The 22,485-nt window shown below is 39.4% G+C and overlaps 1 non-coding gene across 1 annotated transcript; it reads left to right on the forward strand.

Annotated features, from left to right (window-relative positions):
- The first annotated feature begins 2,019 nt into the window (after positions 1–2,019).
- LOC133245408 (U6 spliceosomal RNA) lies at positions 2,020–2,126 on the forward strand. The gene has a single exon (XR_009735672.1). It is a non-coding gene; the product is annotated as a U6 spliceosomal RNA (small nuclear RNA).
- The last annotated feature ends 20,359 nt before the right edge of the window (positions 2,127–22,485 follow it).

Here is a 22,485-nt window from a genome sequence, read left to right on the forward strand (position 1 = left end):
GCATAATAGAATATGATTTTCTGTTTTAATTTAGAATTAAGATGCAAGGTTGATTTATTATATCTGAAGCAGAAGCTAAAATGAGCCAAGGAAATTATGAGAGGCTTCATGGAGAAAGGGACATTTGAGTTAAATGATGTGTGGTGATAAATACTAATGCGGGGACTTTAAGCACCCAATACATCTAAAGGGTGAAGCTGATTGGCTTCTAGGAGGGAAGGAATTTTGGGCCTCAGGACTCCCTTGGACCCTGTTGAATCGTATTGGGTAGATGAACCGTTACTCTGCCTGTCATGAAGCAGCACCAAGAGCAGCAAAAGCTGAAACTGCCAGCAGAGCCAGAAATTACAAAGAGCAGGAGGTGTTTTACTTAGCTCTCCCTAAGGGAAACAGCAATGTCCATAACATTAAAAAAAATGTTGGGAAGGCTACTCTACGCCCTCATAAGTCCAGATTTATTAAGTGCACAAAAGTGGTGCTGCCAAAAGGAAATAACTGGAGAATTTTCTGGAGCCAAGGCGGGCAGAAAATGCAGTGATGAGAAGTTGGAAAGCAGCATTATCATTTTCCAGACTGGATTTCACTTTGTTCCACTTCAACCAGTGACCCACCATGGTCCAACACAAAATTTAAAACAAGATCTTAGCAAGCCTCTCTTCCAAATGAGAAGATGGAAAATAACAAATACAATAGAGGTAAGGAAATCCTTCTGCAAGCCTCCTTGGCAAGAAAAGGTGAGAGGGCAGGGCAGGGAAAAGGTGAAGGAGGAGAGAAAGGAAAAGAAAGGAACCAGTGGCTATTAATATTTTACACCAAGGTTGTGTGATGGTCGTACACGTTGTTGAAACCCAGAGTGGTCAATAACTCCTTACATCAAAGTGACTGTTTACTTGGAAAATGATTTTTGTGATCTGAAGCCCTCCTCTTATGTTTGAGGAGCCCTCCAGTAGTAATGAAATGGTAGTAATGAGTGCTGAAAGGAGGGTGCACCAGTGTGAATTTAAGCTTCTTTGTTTATAACATTTAGGCTGTGCCTATAGGAAAGCACACACGGAATTTAAAATAGCTTATTTATTGTTTTTGGCTATCACAACTGCTAAGTAGGATGCACAGATGACCTAATTTTTTTTTTTTTTTGGACTGAAGATGGTTGAAGAAGTTAAAGAAGTTTCTGAGGAAAAAAATTATTGCTCACAAACACGGCTTATGTATCTATCTGTTTGCCAAGGCTGAACATAAATTATTTTCTATTAGTTGCTGTTCTGTTCAACACATTCCGTATGTTTAGTTCTACAGAATGGCTTTATTCACCAAACAAATGTCTTTTTCAGTACTCAGCATGCTCGGAGCACTATTTGTATCACTTAAGATGAAACAAATATGAAGTAGAGTTGAATTTTATTTTCAAGGAGGTTACTGTCTCACACGGGAAATATATATAGGTCAAGATAGAAAGTGACAGAAGTCTTGAAAAGAGCATAGTTACTGTGCTGCCAGAATTTGGGTAAGGAAATATTGCACCATTTGTGATTCTCAGAAAAGATTTTGTGCATAAAAAAGGCCTAGATTTGGCCTTGAGAAACATTAAATGTGTATAGATGGAGCTGAATAGGAAGGTTATTGCAGTGGAGCATAGAATGGCGTGAGTAAACATAATGACACAGCAAAGCTGAAGGTGAGACAGAGATAATGAGTAGACAGTGACATTAGGAAAGCAGTCATCCAGAGGAATAGTGGGAGTCAAGTAAGATGAAGAAAGGTATCAGTGGATTACAGAGAGTCTTGAACACTAGGTCAAAACATTTGAACTTAAGTCAAAGAATCTGCCTGCCAATACAAGAGACTTAGGAGATGCAGATTCAATCCTTGGTTCAGAAGATCCCCTAGAGGAGAAATGACAACCCATTTCAGTATTCTTGCCTGGAAAATGCCATAGACAGAGAAGCCTGGCGTGCTACAGTCCATAGGGTCCCAAACAGTCGACATGACTGAGTGACTAAGCATGCAAGTAGGAGGTAGGTGCTCACTTGGGCAGTACATTTACTGAAATTAGAACAATACGGAGAAGATTAGCATGGCTCCTGCACAAGGATGACGTGGAAATTCATGAAGCATTCCATCTTTTTAAGAGCCCAATTAAAAAAAAAAAAAAACAAAAAAGGAATGGGAAAAACTGAAAGTAAAAAGGCACATTTAAAAACTGAAGGTAAAAAGGTATATTTAAGTATCTGTATAACATGGACTATCCTGGTGGCTTACATGGTAAAGAATCTGCCTGCAATGTGGGAGACCTGGATTTGATCCCTGGGTTGGGAAGATCCCCTGGAGGAGGGCATGGCAACCCACGCCAGTATTCTTGCCTGGAGAATCCCCATGGACAGAGAAGCCCAGTGGGCTACAGTCCATGGGGTCACAAAGAGTCAGACACGACTGAGCAATTAAGCACATAATGTGAACTTAGTGTTAGAAGAGGTTTAGAACAGTCTTTTGGACTCTGTGGGAGAGGGAGAGGGTGGGATGATTTGGGAGAATGGCATTGAAACATGTATAATATCATATATGAAACGAGTTGCCAGTCCAGGTTCGATGCACAATACTGGATGCTTGGGGCTGGTGCACCGGGACCACCCAGAGGGATGGTATGGGGAGGGAGGAAGAAGGAGGATTCAGGATGGGGAACACATTATACCTGTGGCGGATCATTTTGATATATGGCAAAACCAATACAATATTGTAAAGTTAAAAAAAAAAGTAGGAGGTAGGAAGAAGTCAATGGATTTTTTAAAAAAAACATTAATTTTTATTTTGTTGTGATGAGAATATATAACATGTGATCTACTCTCAATAAGGGCTTCCCCAGGTGGCTCAGCAGTAAAGAATCCACTTGCAGTGCAGGAGATGTGAGTTCAATCCCTGGGTTGAGAAGATCCCCTAGAGAAGGAAATAGCAATCCACTCTAGTATTTTTGTATGGAAAATCCCTTGGACAGAGGAGCCTGAGGGGTTACAGTCTATGGGGTAGCAAAAGAATTGGACACAACTAAACAACAACAACTCCCAATAAATGTTTAAGTGTACAATGCAATACTGTTAATTATAGGCTTGACATTATACAGTAGGTATCTATAACTTATTCATCTTGCATATCTAAAGCTTTATACTCATTAATTAACAGCTTCTGTTTCTCCCTCTCCTCAGCCCTTATCATTCTACTCTCAGCTTCTGTTTGATTACTTGTATTTATTTATTTATATTTTAAAAAGTCTTTCCTTTTCTTTTTTGGCTATGCTGTGTGGCATCTGGGATCTTAGTTCCCTGACTAGGGATCAAACCTGCACCCTCTGCATTGGAAGCACAGAGTCTTAACCACTGGACTATCCAGGAAGTTTCCTGTTTGATGACTTTTAGATAATCTGTATGGAATCATGCAGTATTTGTCCTTTTGTGATTGACCATTATCCATTTTGGAGAAGGAAATGGCAACCCACTCCAGTATTCTTGCCTGGAAAATCCCATGGACAGAGGAGCCTGGTGGGCTACAGTCCACGGGGTCGCAAAGATTCGGACACGACTGAGCGACTTCACTCACTCATTATCCATTTTGATGCGTATTGCAGTATGCCTTTCTTTTTAAAGGCTGAATAGTATTCATCGTATGTATATGTCATTTTCTTTATCTTTTCATCCATCAATAGACATTTGGGTTGTCTCCACATCTTGAGCATTGTGAATAGTGTTGTAATGAACTGGAAGTACTGATACCATTTTGAAATCTTGATTTAAATTCTTTGGATATAAACCAGGAGTGGGATTACTAGATCTTATTGTAATTCTATTTTTTTTTAATTTTTGAGAAATATCTAGACCGAAGCGACTTAGCAGCAGCAGCAGCAGCATACTGTTTTCATTAGTAGCCACAAAAATCTTATATTTCCAATAAGAGTGTACAAGGGTTTCAGTTTCTCACATCCTCATTGACACTTGTTGATTTCTAGTTCCATTCCATGTTGTCATAAAAGATAATTGGTATAATTTCAATCTTCCTATATTAAAGTTTATTTTGTAACATATCATTGATACTGGAGAATCTTATGTGCACTTGAGGAAAAGGTGAATTCTGATACTATTGTGTGAAATGTTCTACATGTCTATTAGGTTCATTAAGTCTATAGTTTGCCATAAGTCTGCTGTTTCTTTGTTAATTTTCTATCTAGCTATTCTGTCCATTTTTGAAAGTAGAGTATTGAGGTCTCCAATCATTATTGTTGTCTATTTTTCTCTTCAGTCTGTCAATGTTTGCTTTATATATTTCAGTGCTCTGATGTTGGGTACCTATATATTTATAATTTTTATATCTTAAAGAATTGGATCTTTTATTATTGCATAATATCCTTTTTGGTCTCTTGTGACAATTTTTGACTTTGTCTGTTTTTTTTCTGCTATGAATATAATCATTCTTACTCCCTTTTGGCTAACATTTGCGTGGAATATCTTTTCCCATTCCTTCACTTTCAGCCTATGTATGTCATTATCTGTGTCTTTCAGATATAGTTAAAATAAATATGTTATACACAGCATATAGCTAAATCTTGTTTTTAAAAATTCATTCAGCCTTTCTATTTCTTTTCATTGAGAGGTTTAGTCCATTTCCATTTAAAGTAATTATTGATAGGGAAGGATATACAATTGTCAATTTATTAATTGGTTTCTATCTGTCTTGTAGTTCTTTTGTTCTTTTCCTGTCTTTCTTTGTGTCTTGTTGATTTTTTTTTTTTTTTGGATTTATATGCTGTGATTCCTTTCTCTCTTTCTTTTGTGTTTATAGCTATTTTCTTTGTGGTTTCCATAGAGCTTACATAAAATATCTTATAGTTATAACAGTCTTTTTGAAGCTACTATCAACTTATCATCAATCACATACTTTATTATATACTTCACTAATGTCCCCTAAACTTTGGTATCAACTTTATAATTTACATCTAATTTGTATTTCATATGTATATAGTGTTCTGTGTACCATTAACATATTTTTATTATAGTTATTTTTGTACTTTTTTCTTTTGATTTTTACACTAGAATTAAACTGATTTGTCAACCACAATTATAGTAATACAGTATTCTGTATTTGTCTATATATTTACCATTACCAACAAGTTTTATATAGTTGACCCTTGAACAACACCAGTCTGAAGTGTATGGGTCCAGTTATACATGAATTTTGTACTATACTTCACAGTATTGAATCTGCAGATGCTGAACCACAGATATGGAGGACTGACTGTAAAGTTGTGTGTGGATTTTTGACTGCACGGGGGTTAGTGCTTCTAACCTCCACATTGCTCAAAATTCAACTGTACTTTCTAAAGCTATGGTGTTCCCCTTTGGTGTCCTTTCATATCAAATTAAAGAATACCCTTTGGTATTTCTTGTGAGGCATTTCTAGTGGTGATGAACTCCTTTAGTTTTTGTTTAAGAAAGTCTTCACCTCTCCTTCATTGTTTAAGGGCAGTTTTGCCAGGCATAATATTCTAGATTGTCAGTTTTCTTTTTCTATCAGTAATTTGACTATATTATCCCATTCCTTTCTGACTTGTAGCGTTTCTGCTGAAATATCCACTGATAGTGTTATGAGACTTCCTGTGTCATGACAAACTGTTTTTCTCTTGCATTTTAAAATTCACCTTTTGTCTTTATCTTTGGAAAATTTGATTATATGTATCACTGATTTCTTTGAGCTCATTTTACTTGGGATATTTTGGGTTTCTTGGATTTAGATGTACATTTCCTTCCCCAGATTTGATGAGGTTTTATTTCTTTGAATAGATTTCTTATCTTTTTTCTCCCCCTTCTTCTCCTGAGACTTCTACAATGTGTATATTGGTCTGCTTGGAATAATAAACCCCTTACTTTTTTTTTTTTCATCTTTTTGGTGTCTGTGTGGGTAATTTCAAATGTCCTATCTTCAGGTTAATTGAGTCTTTTTACTCTGTACTCTAGTCTGCTGTTGAACTTCTCTACTGAATTTTTCAGATCAGTTATTTTATTCTTCAACTCCATGATTTCTGTTTAGTACTTTTCACTAAATTTTCTTGAAATTTTCACTTTGTGCATTGTTCTTCTGAGCTCACTGAGCATTTTTGTGAAGTCTTTTTGAAAAAATATTAACGTAATTCATATACTTCTGTTTTAGTAGAGTGAGTTTCTGGATCTGGTTCCTCTGTTGAGATTGTGTTTCCCAATTATTTCATTTTCTTTGATTCTGTGTAGGTATTTATGCTTTAGAAAAAAGTGCCTCCTCTCCCAATCTTTACATGTTGACCACGTATAGAAGACCTTTACAAATCAACCTGGCTACAACTTCTGTGGGTCTTTCAAATCTTCATGCCAGTCTAAACTGCCATCTTTATTCTTAATGGCCCCATATTATTTCTGATAGGTTCAATAAATGCCTTACATTGGGTTGGGGAGCAAGGGGCTTTACAGTGCTCTTTTGTTCTTGTTCAAACCAATTTCTTTTTTCTCAGTGGCTCTCAAGTATCTAGAATATGTTGGATCTCATTAGCACTCTAAGACAGAAACTATTCCATGGGCAATCTTCAGAAAATATTTGAATTTTTGATATGAGGTTCAGTGCTTTCCTTCCCCAAGGAAAATCTGGGAGCTGGGTTTTTTCCTCCCTTATCTGCTTTCTCTGTACTGAAACAGGACTCCTTCTGTGGCCAGTGTCCACTCACTAGTTCAAACTGTCATGTTTTTTCTCTGTAGCCCCCAAGGGTCTAATATATGGAGGATCCCATCAGTTCTCAGAAATGGGCAAGTTAGAAACCAGTTCCTTGGGCACCATCTGAAAAGGTTGAAATGTTTTATGCACAGCCTATGTATTGTTGTTGAACTGGTGTGTATTCTGGTTGCAGAATCCATGTATTCTTGAATTGGTGTGCTCATGGGGAAAAAAGTGTGTCTAGGGCTTCCTATCTTACCATCTTACTGATTTTAGTCTCAGTAGGGTTTTTAATCAAAGTATTGGTGCAACCAAAGGGATAGTTTCTGAACATTTATGTGGCATGAGTTTTATGGGCTTACTAACAAGCATAGTGGTGTAGATGAATCACAGCTAGGTGTGTGCCCCAGAAAGTTCAGTTCTTTTCATTAAGATAAGGTCATAGAAACTACCTGTTTCATTGGTCTTGATGTATATTAATCATTAGGAATGATTTTTGTAATGTATGTTTATTTATCTGTTTCTTCCTTCATCCATTTACATCAACATTATCTCAAAGAGATTAATACTTTTCTATGTGTCCAAAGCTGTGCATTCTGATTACTTAGATTCTAAATCATGTAAGATGGGTATATGATTTCCAAGAATTTATAAACATAGGAAAGTAGCATAGAGTTAAGCTTTAAGGCAAAATTATACGTTCCAGTTAAAAGTTTTCTTGACTTGAGCAACTCAAATGAATCAAATAATGAGCAGATCAACTCTTTGATTTTGGCTGTGGAGGCTCTGGATTTATACCAAGCACAATGAAGTAGAGAATTAAGGCAATTCAAACCCCAAATTCTCTTGTAAAAGAAAAAGTAAAATTAAAAAAAATATATTTGGAGGATTGTGGGTTGACTAAACAGATTAATAACATCTAGTAACTATTTATAGAGTAATTGTTTGATTCTTTATTCAACTTGCCCCATGTATATACTATAAACAATAAAGTGCTTATTTAGAGGATATAAGAGTTTTTAACATAGTTGATTTTCTATCTGTAAACATAGTCCTGTCCCACAATGGTCTCTTGGTTCTATATTAGTCAGTGGTCCCAGAATGCTCCTCATAATGATCCTCTGGCAAACTCCATCAATATGGCCAAGATTTGAATCTGAAGTGTCCTAGGGTCAGGTCTTAGACACTTTCTCTTTTCTACTAACACTCACCACCTAATGATCTAATCTATACTCACACTTTTAAACAAAATCTTTATGCTGATGACTCTGAAATTTACATATCCAGTCTAAACCTCTCAAATCCAGAGAGGTTTAGTAAGTCCATGTGTCTACTTGACATCCCCACTTAAGTGTCTGAAAGGCTTTTCAACTAAAATGATTTCAGCTGGTTTTCTTATTGAGCTTTGCACTTCCATGTAATAAATAGCACCTCTATTCATCCAATTGCTCAGGACAGAAATACTGTTATTGTTTCTCTCTTCTATCACACTTTCAATTCAGTAGGAGATTCTCTCTGATCTACCTGTAGACTCTATCTGGAATTCTTACCACTTACTATGACTTCCACTGCTACCACTTTAGTTTAAGCCATTTCCAGAGCTTGCCTGCTTTATTGCAGTACTGTCCCTAACTGATCTGTTTCTGCCCTGAACCTCTTATAGTCTTTTTTTTTTTTTAATATAAAGTTATTTATTTTATTTGGAGGCTTATTACTTTACAATATTGTATTGGTTTTGCCATACATTGACATGGATCCACCATGGGTGTACATGTGTTCCCCATCCTGAACCCCCTCCCTCCTCCCTCCCCATCCCATCCCTCTGGGTCATCCCAGTGCACCAGCCCCGAGCACCCTGTATCATGCATCAAACCTGGACTGGTGATCCATTTCACATATGATAATATACATGTTTCAATGCCATTCTCTTTCAACTCTGTAGCAGGACTGATTTGCATAAGTAAAATATCTTTAGGCTTCTCCTCTCTTTAGCTTAAGTTTCTTGCTCGGCAGAGACTACCTACCAAGCTCAGTTCTGTTTGACACATTAGGCCTGGATTGGTGTGGCTCTGTGCCCAGAGCAATCTGGTTTTATTCACTAACAGCAGCTTACAGTTTCATTTGTACTGTTAGAGAAAAAAAAAATGTATGGAACTTCCCAAAGAGCATAATGCAGAAGCATATGAAAGGCAGTATTCCTTTCAGAGCCTTCCATATGTAACTACCTAGGATTTAGTGACTCTTGGTACATTTCACTGTGACTAGGATATGGATTGGGTGGATCATTTCAAGAGTCCAAGCTTTGTTGTTCATTGACTGTGTTCACTTAGAATGCATCTGCGTACTGTAATTCTCTAATAGCTAGGACCTTACATCTGTGACGTAGGATTATTAAACCTGTTTTTCTAACCACAACAACCTATGCTGGGAAGCTCTCTTGCTATTTATTCCCAGGAGAAGTAAGACTGCATTTGCTTTTCATCCATCTTAATAAACTATATAAATAGCAGTTGTGGTGTGCTGGCCCACTGTATGGACCCAGTTGTGTGGTTGCATACCATTAAGTGTGGGAATGCATCTGTCTCCTGCACATTTAACGTGAGCATTTTCCTACTTCGCCTTTAGAGCCTCTTGAGATGTGGTGTTAGTTGCAGGACACATAAGCTGACAGGAGAGTATCAATCAATCAAATATTTATTGAGTGCTTACTACGTGAAAGGCACTGTGCTAAGCTGGGTTTAAGCAGAGTATTAAGAGGAGTTGGAGGAAAAGTGTTCTTTTTTTAGAAACTCTCAGAGGCTCAGTGTCAGACAGAAGGGGAAAGCTGTGCAGAAGAATACTTTTCCAGACTATGGAAAATTGTGAATTAGGTGTTTGCACCTTGCTGTTTTCACTCATTTCTCTTTCTTGATACCTCCTCCTTCACACCTCTCCCTATTTACCGAAGCCCTATATACTCTCCCCTCTCGCAACCACACCACCCAGTACTGGCATTACTTTCTTCAGCTGTGCCTCAGCCTTCCCCGCTCCCCACTTATCCAAATGTATCATTTCCATAGTGACATCCCTTTTCATTACAACCTGGCCCCCCCATTATAAATATGATAATGATCAAAACCATTTAATTCGTTTATTTACCAGGGGTATTTACATTTTAATCTGTATACTATACATGCCCCTCTAATGATGACATTAAAAACACTAATAGACTAGAAGAGGGAGATTTGTTTTTTAGATGTATGTGTATTTCTGGAATCCTTCAAATCACACTTCTGTCGGCAGCCACCGATTTTGTTCAGAGGTATAATTAACTGTATTCACTACTCATTTACTTTTTTCTTACCATGGATTCAGTTTAAAAGAAACTTGCAACAGCTTAAACCACCTAATTTCCCTTTCACATTTTCATTTAGCGGGTTGTTGAAAAGAAGAAAAAGCTTGCATTTTAAAGTCCAAGAAGCCTAGAGGATTTTTTTTTTCTTTTCACTTTTTACTTGTTTGCAATGTATTCATTTGTGAGCAGATGATAGTGTCTTTAGATTTTCAATAAATTGCATTCACATCTCTCAAATTGTGTTCTGATACGATAAAATGTTGATGGGACTCAAAGATAAGTTTTAGAACTATTGTGCTCCATTCAAAAATTGATTACAATTTTGAGAAAAAGAAAAAAAAAAGACAAAGTAGGCTAGCTACGTGATGAATGAGGGTGAAGAGCCGCTTAGAAAGATAGCAGCCAGAGAATTCCTGGACTGCAGCAGATCTTCAGTGAAGAAGACTTGCTGAGGTGTGTGTATGTGTGCTAAGTTTTCAGTCAGGTCCGACTCTTTGCAACTTTATGGACTTGTAGCCCACCAAGTTCTTCTGCCTATGGGATTCTCCAGGCAAGAGTTCTGGATTGGGTTGCCATGCCCTCTTCCAGGCAATCTTCCCGACCCTGGAATCAAACCCACGTCTCTTGTCTGCTGCATTAGCAGGCCAAATCTTTACCATCAGAGCATGGTGGTAAAGCATGCAAGTCCATGGTCATCTAGATCTCTTGTGTGATCAGTTGGAGTTGTATGAGCAGTATGGATGGAGCGGGGAACTGTGCTCTTCTGATTGTGAGGGGAAGTCCTCAACTACAGAAGGAGGCAAGAACAGCCTGGCACACAGGACTGGATAAGGTCCTATCTAAAGAAGTGAAGTCAGCAGGGCATTATAAGGTTGGATGAAGGCTTAAATAGGTGAACTTTCATAGAGTGCTCTGAAGGCCAGAAACCCCAAAGAAATACAGAAGTTGAAGATAAGCAATGTTAGAAATAGAAGAAAAGGCTTTCCTGAGACCAGGCAAGGATAAGAGTTACAAATTAATGAAAAGAAATTGAGAGTAGCAATATTTGTAATAACCTATAAGGGAAAAGACAATGAAAAGGAATATATATATATATATATATATATTCCTTATATATATATATATATAAAACTGAGTTACTCATCTATACACCTGAAATTAACACATTGTAAATCAACTACAATTAAAAAAAAATAAATTGAGAGTAGAAAATATGAACACGATTAGACTGTATTCCTTTTTAGTCAACTTCCCTTATGGCCTTTAGGTACAACATAATCTTTTAAAATCAGTTGAATAATAATCAGTGATTTTATAGAAGAAACACTGAATTTTGTACATTTTCTCCTTCTCTGGACCACCAATTGCCGCAGTGTTGGACTGAGACTCCCACTAACATCAAAATATATTCCTATATGGCAGCTATAGAATTAGAAGCCTAGTAACATAAAACCTGAACAACACATGTTTAGGGTCGTTTTGTAGATAACTAGTAAAGGATAGAAACCTAAAACCCCTAGAATGCTGTTAGAGCCAGTATCTGGTGGGCACATTACAAATTTGAAAACTGTAGAGCATCTTAGTTAGCCAGAAAAACATGCCAGCATCCTGGTGTTTGTGGGTTTGCAGATGCCTGGCACTGACAGTGTTTGTCCCATGGCAGGGTGGTCAGAGCTAATGCCATCCAGATTAACAAATGTGTTTTTCGTTCCCCTCTAACAGTCTTCTTGAGACCACAGGCTCAGACCACAGGTCAGAAATAAGGCAGGATTCAGAATGTGTGTACAACTAGCTTAGAGGCATCTACACTCTGAGGAGCCACTTGTTCTCATGATTGAGCAATTAAAGGAATTTTCTACCACTTGGCAAAAGAGCCAGCCCCACCAGGCTGAGGGCTACAGGTGACAGCTTATGTCTTAGTTGCTTTTTGATTCTCATTGAGCAAATGTTTTTTTTTTTCTTTTACTATTTTGTCATGGGCTTCCCAGGTGGCACAGTGGTAAAGAATTTGCCTGATAATACAGGAGACCCAGGAGATGTGGGAAGATCCCCTGGAGTAGGAAATGGCAGTCCACTCCAGTATTCTTGCCTGGAAAATCCCATGGCCAGAGGAGCCTGGTGGATTACAGTTCATGGGGTTGTGAAGAGTCAGACATGACTGATCACACACACACACAGAGTGACTTAAGTCCTCCAGCCTCACCTCTTTTTTTATTGAAGTATTTACAATATTATATTAGTTTCAGGTATACAACATAGTGATTCAATATTTTTATAGATTATACTCTATTTCAAATTATTACAAAATAACAGCTATATTTCCTCATTGCTGATTTATTTTATACATATGTATGATCAAGCCACCAAAGGAGTCTGCTCTCTTGCTCTGTCTACATCCCCAGCTTAGCAGTGCCTGCTTCACCTACACCCTACTTACAGAGTGACCTCCCTGCGTACTTGCCTCATGCCCCAGCTAAGTATTGCTCTAACATTAGATCAGAACATCTCCACCAGGTTAGCCTATCAAAGGGGTGGTGGGGGGGGTGTGCTCCTCTGCTGGTTTTCCTGGTAACTGATGGGCACAGCTGACATCAATTCTATAACTTTTACCCTCCCCCTGCCCCTGGAAGCAAAGCTGCTGCTATGACCAGTCTGCTGTCTACTGCAGGCAGTGGGGGGCCACTCCAGGACCTTGTTTCAGACATGCAAGCTCCCCACCCCAATTGTTTAAACCCTTGGCATCTCTGTCCCTGAGTTCAGGCTCTTTCTTCAGTCTCGAAGATGGGCTGAAGGACTTGCTCAGCAGTTGTTCAGCATGTGAGCATGCTTAGTCACTTCAGTCTTTGTAACCCTATAGAACATAGCCCACCAGGTTCCTCTGCCCATAGGATTCTCCAGGCAAGATACTGGAGCAGGTTGCCATTGCCTTCTCCTGGGGATCTTCCTGACGCAGGGATTGAAACTGTGTCTCTTGCATCTCCTGCATTGGCAGGAGGGTTCTTTACCACTTAGCCACCTGGGAAGTCAACAACACAGTAGTTTATCTCTCTTAGTCCCATACCTCGATCTTGCTCCTTCACCTTCTCTCTTCCCACTGGTAACCACTAGTTTGTTCTCTGTATCTCCAAGTCTGCTTCTGTTTTGTTATATACACTCATTTATTTTTTAGATTCCATATAAAACAGAGTATTACGCTTTGTGAATTAAGTCAGAGACAAGCATTCTATGTTGCTGCTGCTAAGTCGTGTCAGTCGTGTCTGACTCTGTGTGACCCCATAGACGGCAGCCCACCAGGCTCCCCAGTCCCTGGGATTCTCCAGACAAGAACACTGGAGTGGGTTGCCATTTCCTTCTCCAGTGCATGAAAGTGAAAAGTGAAAGTGAAGTCGTTCAGTCGTGTCCGACTCTTCGCGACCCCATGGACTGCAGCCTACCAGGCTCCTCAGTCCATGGGACTTTCCAGGCAAGAGTTAGGCAAGAGTTCCTTATATATTAGTCTCACTTCTTGAATTCATTTTCTCTATAGTGCTGCCTACAGGTTCCTCAAGTTTAATTGTTTAGTTGAGAAGAGTCTGTTTATAAAGTTTGGGAAAACCATTTGTCTCATAAAATTATCTGAATTATTGAATGTGATAAAGTAAGTGATGTACCAGGCGCAGCTCTCAGAATATAGTACACGCTCAGACACTGGAGAAAAATACTTCCTTTCCTACCCTTCAACTCTTCCTGTTCAGCCTGTTCCCAAAAGAATCCCTTTCTTTTAGTTAGCTCTTCATATGTGAAATAAACATACCATTTGATAGCCTATTAAACAGTAAACCAGAAATGAATAGCAATTGTAGACCAGCATTTCTCAGTTTCATTACTGTTGACATTTGGGTTAAGTGAGTCTTTGTTGCAGGGGTGTATCTTGGGCATTGTAGCATGTTTAGTAGCATCCCCAGCCTCTACCTGCTAGATTCTAGGAGCATCCCCCTCATGACATTCAGAAATATCTCCAGACATTTCCATATGTCTCCTGGAGAAGCAAAATAGCCCTTAGTTAAGAACTATTTCTTCAGAAAACTGGATTCATCATACCCATCCCTTTTCTACTGCTCCTCAGCTCTCTGGTTTTGGAAATAAAAGCAAATGACAAAAGAAATGGACATCAGGCATATTTGTTTAAAACAGTAAGTATAACATCTGCAGACAGTACTGTCTTTCCATGGAATTCCATTCATGATGTGACTGCCACTTTGGAACCCAGTATCCAGCAGAAATGGTGTCCCCTGGGCTCCAGTAAGGCTGGGGCCCTCAAAGGATGGTGAGACCAGGAAACAGGCAGCCAAGTTCTTTACAGCTTCCACTTGGAGTCCTGGGCAATGAGAAACAGTGACACCTCACGTTTCCCAACAGCAGGAAAACTCCATTCTTTTCACCATGGTCTATGGAAAATCACAGATCATTTCCGAAAACATAGATGAGAATTATAAGGGTTTTCTGAATAATTTTCAGTTTACTAATTAGTATCTTTTAAAGAGAATGACTCATTCCCTGATTATTCTGTTTATTTGAGAGGATGGTTACTGTCTCAATAATAGTTGTTCTCCTATGATATTTTGGCAAACCTTGGCAATAAATCCTGGTTTTGGAATGGGATAGTTCATTGATTGACATTTGTTCCAGGATAAATTACCATCTGATAAAATCCACAAATCCAAATCCTGCCAGTAGTTTCAGATACATCTGTTTGTAATTATCCTATCATTTGCTAGTTATTTCTCCTGATGGTTCACAGCTCTCTGCATTCTCTGAATGTGTTACAAGCCAATGGCCTTCTCCTTAGCATAGGCTTTCCTCCTCCTCTTTAGCTAGCTCCATTCCTGGCACCCACATAAACCTTTTTACTACATTAAGCTTCTGTGTCAGTGGTCTAGTTAACATTTAAATAGCACTCTTTTTTTTGAATCTACAACTCCAAGGTAGGAGGGCATCTTCTTTCTGATATTGAAAGTGTCATCTGCCTTATTGCCATTTCCCCAAGCATCTACAGATGTTCAAGTTATTGGGATGGCCAGAAAGTTCATTTGGGTTTTTCCATGAGATTTTACAGAAAAATCTAAATGAACTTTTGGGCTAACCCAATATAAAGATTTTTAAAAAGTGATAAGATCTTTTGTTGTTGTTGTTGTTACTCACTATTTTTTTTTTTCCTGCAGGATTCCTTTTAATAAAGGCTCTGCTAAAAGTGTTTTGTGGGGCTAGGAGCCCCCAAAGCTGTTACTCACTATTTTAAAAACCAGGTGTTATTGTCTGTGACATAGCCAGATAAAGACCCAGTGTCTTGATTTGATCTTCCCTGCACATATCCTTTCCCTTCATTTTAAACAGTGCTGGGCTTCCCTGGTGGCTCGGTGGTAAAGAATCTGCCCGCTAATGCAGGAGGACCTGGGTTCAATCCCTGGGTCAGGAAGATCCCCTGGAGAAGGAAATGGCTACCCACTTCAGTATTCTTGCCTGGAGAACTCACCCACGGACAGAGGTGCCTGGTGGGCTAGAGTCCATAGCATTGCAAAGAGTTGGACACGACTGAATGACTAATACGTGCCTATGTGTGTTTATATTGCCTTTATTCCCTGAAAACATCCAGAGATTTATTCACCAGACATGCTCAGTCATTTTACGCAGGTGAAATCCAGATGAGCTGGAAGACAGTGATAGTGTGGTGAGAGAGGTTAGATGCCGATGATTGTACGCATGAAGACGAGAATTAGGCTTCTTGGCAGATGCAGGTGCTAGAGGGTGTGCTAAGAGTTGCTCGAATGTACAAGCAGGAGGGGCTGTCTTCAGAGAGCTGATGTCCAGCTGAGCTGTGCTTTGTGCACAGTTGTCACCTTTATAGCTCTGTGTCCAACTCAAACTCTATCCACTCCTGTGCTATCTCCCCTTTGTGTTTTTAAAGAACAATGTATGATTCTAAAAAAAACCTCTGCTCTCAATGTTAGTTTCCTTAATGGACACCAAGCCAAAGCTGCCAAAGCTACTTCTCTGTTTGACACCACCACCCTTTCTTTTCTTTAATATCATCATCATCTTTGCCAATCTTGTCTTCAAAACAGCAGATATTTATTGCATGACTATTATTTGCAGAATACTGGTCCAGACCTTGGAGAAGGTAATGGCAACCCACTCCAGTATGTTGCCTAGAGAATCCTGTGGACAGAGGAGCCTGGTGGGCCGCTGTCTGTAAGGTCGCACAGAATTGGACACAACTGAAGCAACTTAGCATGCATGCTGTGCATTGGCGAAGGAAATGGCAACCCACTCCAGTATTCTTGCCTGGGGAATCCCAGGGATGGAGGAGCCTGGTGGGCTGCCGTCTATGGGGTTGCACAGAGTCGGACATGACTAAAGCGACTTGGCAGCAGCAGTAGCAGAAGGCCCAGGCCTGGTGACTTGTCATTATGCTGTGAATCAAACTTTAAGACTTTGGGCTCCCTTTCAAGGTGTCATGTTAGACTGCCTCTGAGATTTTTGGAATCTCCTATTCTGCCATCCTTTCTCTTAGCTAATTTTAAACAAATCTGTTCAACATTCTTCATAATCCTAATCCTGCTTTTAACTCTTAACTTTGCCTGGACTTATCCCAACCCCCCTTTTTTCCTTTTTTTTTCTTCCAAAGAACTCCTGCATTATCTTCCACTGGGAGACCCAGCCAGACATAAGCAGCTTATATGCCCCTCTTGGTGTCAGCCTCCAAAAGTATAGAAAAGAATGAGGAGACCCAGGTGTTTTTATTCATGTAGGTTGCATATGTTCTGTGGGATTCTAAAGGGCAACAAGCTACTGATGCTGGACATGGTTCCTGAGTGAGGGCATTTTAAAGAGTGTGAGGGCTGACAGAGTGTGTCGTGACCAACCTGGTTTCCATCTGAATATGCAGTAGGGAAATGATTCCCTCATTCTACTGGAAGCAAAGTACAGGCATAACAGAAACATAATGTGTATTAATTATTTCCTCCTTGTATTCAGTTTTTGGTTAATTTCTGTGTGAAATACTTATGTTCATGTATTTTTCATTTTGTAAACTCCCCCAAAGACAAGAACTAAGACGGTTTACTTCCTTTGTACATTTCCCAACACAGGATTGTAGGTAAATTGATGAATGGACAGTTGAGGATATAGATACAGTGTTTTGTTGATGATGCTGTATAACTAGATGATTCTTTCCTAATCTTATGGTACTTACTATCAGTGATCAGAGCCTACCATATTTAGTTCCTGATTTCTGTAAAGTTACTTTATTTAACAAACATTTGGTCAAGGAACTTAGAAACTCTGAATCTTGCTTTTGACCACTATCTTCTACCTGTGAGGTCTTTCAGGAAATACAAAGAAGGCATATGGAGGTACTGCTAACCTCATAAGGATATAAAAAGAGAACAGAGATACTAAATTTTGATTTGTGAACTAGAAATTCTGAATTCCATGGTGGCATTTCACTGTATTTTTGTTGTAGTTATGATCACAACCTAAAACAATTTAAATCCTCGTGTCTACTTCTTTCCACTTCCCCTCCTTTCCATATAAGAAGGAAAAGTATAAGGCAAGTTATTAAATCTCTTTGGGACTCAGCTTCCTCACATGTAAAACGGACATAATAGTATATTATCTCAAAGGGTCATTGTGAAGATTGAGTTAATCTTTGTAAAGTGCTTAGAACAATATGTTGTATATGAGTGTCGCTCAGTTGTGTCTGACTTTGCAACCTCCTGGACTGTAGCCTACCAGGCTCCTTTGTCCATGGAATTCTCCGGGACAGAATACTGGACTGGGTAGCTGATTCCTTCTCCAGGGGATCTTCCCAACCCAAGGATCAACCCAGGGCCTCCTGCATTGCAGGCAGATTCTTTGCCTGCTGAGCTACCAGGGAAGCCCTATGCTGTGTATAGACAGTGCCAAATAAGTGTATATTATTATCTGGAGCAACTCTGAGTACAAGATATTAGTCAAGGGAATACCTTTAATGGTCATAAATACTTTTAACCTTTGAAAAGAGGCTCCTGGCAATTGAATTGCAATTAGCTATGCTTCTCTAAAAAAGGTGTCGATCCTTCAGTGGTTCACAGTGAAAAGTCTTATTACTTCTTATGGCTAATTTTTACAGAAATGTTGGGAATAGTCACTAGAAGTTTCTGCTTAATGAGTACAAATTTCAGTAAAGGTAATAGAAATTGAAAACATTCATTGTATTAATGATGCAGGAATTAATCAAAAAATAAACCATGGGAAAATTACGTTGCAGTGCTTTAAACCCCGAGTGTCTATATTTGTGTTGTCATCTCACACAGTAATCTTGCGGAAAGGCTTTTTGAAAAAACATAGTTATCACCATAAATTATTTAAAAATAATAAGTGAAAAATGTAATATACTATGAGGAAGAGGGCTTCCCTGGTGGCGCTGTGGTAAAGAATCCACCTGCCAATGCAGAAACACAGATTCTATCCCTGATTGGGGAAGATCTCACATTTGCAGAGCACCTAAGACTGTGAGCCACAACTATTAAGCCTGTGCTGTATGGCCCAGGAACCACACCTACTGAAGCCTGTGCACCCTAGAGCCCGTGCTCCAAAGCGAAGAGAAGCCACTGCAGTGAGAAGCTCGAGTACCCAAACTAGAGAGTAGCCCCCACTTTCTGCAACTAGAGAAAGCCCACACATCAACAAAGACCCAGTGCAACCAAAACCAAATAACTTGAAAAAATGAGAATGTGTGAGATTGAACCCAGGTTGACCCAGGGTTGACCCAGGGATCGAACCCAGGTATCCTGCGTTGCAGGCGGATTCTTTACTGTCTGAGTCAGCAGGGAATACTGGAGTGGGTAGCATATTCCTTCTACTGTGTGTGAGATGACAACACACATTTTAAAAAATGAGAAAGAAATAGTATTTAACACTTTAAAACTAGTATTTGAAAAATAAATTCAAAAAAATAAAACTAGTATTTTAAAACCAGAACAATTTTCCTTCAGTAAAGTACTTCATGTTCTACCCACATAATGTACTGTTGTCGTCTTAGTTTAACACTCTCCTTCACTTTGGTTTTGGGAGAGCTGAAAAACTATATATCAAAAGGTGAAAAAAACGAGTAAGGCAGAGACAAACAGCGCGGAATGCTAAGTGAGGGCAGAGAACAGTCAGGAACAGACATACCAAAAAGCCCAACACAGTCAGTGAATATGAGCTGCAAATTTGTCTCTGAATTTTCTAATGGCCGAAATAATAGGTGAAAGTATGAAGTACAAGATTGTTTTTGACAATATAATAAATAGACCACTGAGTTTTTAAGAGAAGCAGAGAGTTTCCTGGTTCTGAGGTCTAATAAAAATTTCTCCTGTAGGTTTTTACAAAGGCGATACTGGCTGTGTGGCAGATGGCGTTTGTGGTCACCGAGCTACCATAAACACCATGGTGTTTGAAGAGTCCTTATTGTGTCCCTCCGAGAGGCCAGGAGCAGAATACTAACTCACTTCAGTAGAAGAAACTCTGCAAGAGACCACAGTAAGGAGGTCTGGGCGGATAGGATTCTCAGACTGGGTAACCTGAGTACTACTTCTTGTAGCTGAATTACAGGGAATGCCGGTGGAGAGAGAAACAATGTGCTGGACTAGGAAGCAGAAGTCGTACATTTTTGTTCTGCTTTGGCCTCGAGTCGGGGTGTAGCCAGGGTAAAATCTCCTTCTGTCCCAGATGTGGTTTTCCCAGAAGCAGACTCCTGGATGTGAGTTCAGACACTAGGGGCCTATTCCTATCCTGCTCCTTGGAAAAGACCAGAAAGGAGCTGGAGGAGTAGAAGAGGAAGAGAGCAGAAGCCAAGTGAGGATGCAGTTTCAGGGGAAGTTCCTCCCTCAGCCTGAGCCCCAGGAATGCAGGGAGTTAAATCTCCCTGAAGAGTTTGCCTGGAGGCAAAGCCTCTGAATTTTGTACCATTATACTAGGTAGTACTTGACTATCCTGGGCTGGGGTGGAGGTTGGGTAGTGCAGAACTGAGCAGTCAATCTCAGACCCTCAGTAAAAGGCAAGGAGTCTAGGCTCCAAGAGTGATTCCCTAAAGTCCCAAAGGCAGATCATTAACTACAAGCAAAATGAAATCCCTCCAGTGGGGCATCAACAGGATCTGCCCCAGCTTCTCTTCTCTGGGCCTAAGGACTTCATCTAGAATATAAAGTAGTAGGATTTGATGATCTCTTGCTGCTGCTGCTGTGGATTTGATGATCTCTTAGGTAGTGTCAATCTGAGATTATAAATTCTGTGGATCTAGGGTTCCTTTTGAACTCTTCCAGAGTACTGTTTCAATTACTGCATGGCTACATAGCTTAAACAAATTGAACTACAGTCAGGTAGAAAAGCAAAGGAGAAGCCATGAACCAGCCAGATCGCTGTTTATTAACAGAGTCCCAGGACTCTGTATCTTGTGGTGGTCTCGAAGAGAGAATGAGCATTACACATGGAAATAGGCCAGCTGAGAATCAGCCAGGATGTGAACAGTTGTTGGGAGGTGGCACTTTGTAAACTGGGTTGAAAGTCAATTATGGAATATTGAGTAATGAAAATTACTCAGCCTTTGTGGCTGCTGTGGCACCTGTTCAGACCAACTGATGGTGGTGAATTTTCTCTCTTGCCTGGGAAAGTGCAGACTCAGTTTCAAGAAGAATTAGTGGTCTCTTGGAAGATTTCACCAACCCTTTTCTACCAGCTCATACCAAATCTGCCTGGAGGCATGAAGCATCTTCTATTGGGCACCGTCCCCATCCTTCTTCCTTGCAATCCATGAGGCTGGAAAGTGATGAGAAAGCTTATTTGTATTTAATACTCATTCTTTCCCTGCCCTGGTGGCTCAGACAGAGAAGAATCTGCCTGCAATGCAGGAGACCCAGGTTCGATCCCAGGGTCAGGAAGATCCCCTGGAGAAGGGAATGGCAACTCACTCCAGTATTCTTGCCTGGAGAATCCCATAAACAAGAGAGTCTGATGGGCTCCATAAGATCACAAAGAGTCGGATACGACCGAGCGACTAACACTTTGACTTTCACTCATTCTTTACTCTGGGTCTCTGGGAAAAGGCATATATATATTTTTTTTATCTCTTATCTCCAACTTTAGAACTAGAGATTTATTTCCTAGTCAAACCTATAGAAGGAGAAGGAAATGACAACCCACTCCAGTATTCTTGCCTGGAGAATCTCATGGACAGGGGAGCCTGGTGGGCTGCTGTCCATGGGGTCACACAGAGTTGGACATGACTGAAGCGACTTAGCATGCATGCATGCACGCTTTGGAGAAGGGAGTGGCAACCCACTCCAGTATTCTTGCCTGGAGAATCCCAAGGACAGAGGAGCCTGGTGGGCTGCAGTCTATGGGGTCGCACAGAGTTGGACACAACTGACATGGTTTAGCAGCAGCAGCAACAAACCTATAGATTATATGACTAGGGACAAGTCATTGAGCTTAAGTTTCCTTATGTGTTAAAGAGAATAACATGGTATCTATCCTATGAATTGAAGGATGAATTGAAATATTGTCTATACACCACTTAGAAAAAAGATTTGGCAATAAAACAACAGTCAGTATTGTCATCTCAGTGGGGTTTTGGAATCAAGACTTACTAGAAGACATTATCTCTCACAGATATCTATAAGAATAAAATAATGTGTCTTTAATTGAACACTGGTGAATTATTTTACTTAACCTCACTGCTGTAAGATGTCTCTCTCCTTTATAGATTCCAAGCTTATTATTAATGATTATCTTGTGTGTTTATTCTCTTTAAAACAACTGATCAAGATAATATCACAAAGTAAAACAAATAGCTTACACAAGTTTACCATGGAAAACATTAAGTCAGAATATCAGCTGTTAACACTAAATAGAAACAGGCTGAATCCCTTTATTAAAAGACAGGGATGATTTCTTTCAGCTAGGAAACAAAATCCAATTGCAAGTTATTTACAAGTAAGAAACAATTCAAAGTGATAAAGCAAATTTGAAAATAAAAGATAACAGGTACATGCAAATAAAAAGAAACCACAAGTCACACTATTAATATCAGATAAGATAAGTTAAAAGGCATAAACAAGATAAGAAGAGACACATGATCATAAGAGGTGCAGTTAGGATCATGTCTAGCGGTAAAGACATCTGTGTGCAACCAAAACTTACAGAAGCTAAATATGCGCACTTTGAGGTGACCTTTTATCCATGTATGGTTTTATAACATCATGCATTGGCAACGTGGAAAATATAGTTTCAATGAATTTGCTAATCTTCCAAATATTGTCAAAATCAGTTTTCATTATCAGAAAACTAACCTGACATCACCAATTTCATCATACTTAAGAAAATTCTTTAAGTATTAGGAAGGGGTCAAGCTCAAGGTTTTCTCAAAATTC

Source organism: Bos javanicus, chromosome 3 (genome assembly GCF_032452875.1).
Source record: "Bos javanicus breed banteng chromosome 3, ARS-OSU_banteng_1.0, whole genome shotgun sequence".
NCBI lineage: Eukaryota > Metazoa > Chordata > Mammalia > Artiodactyla > Bovidae > Bos > Bos javanicus.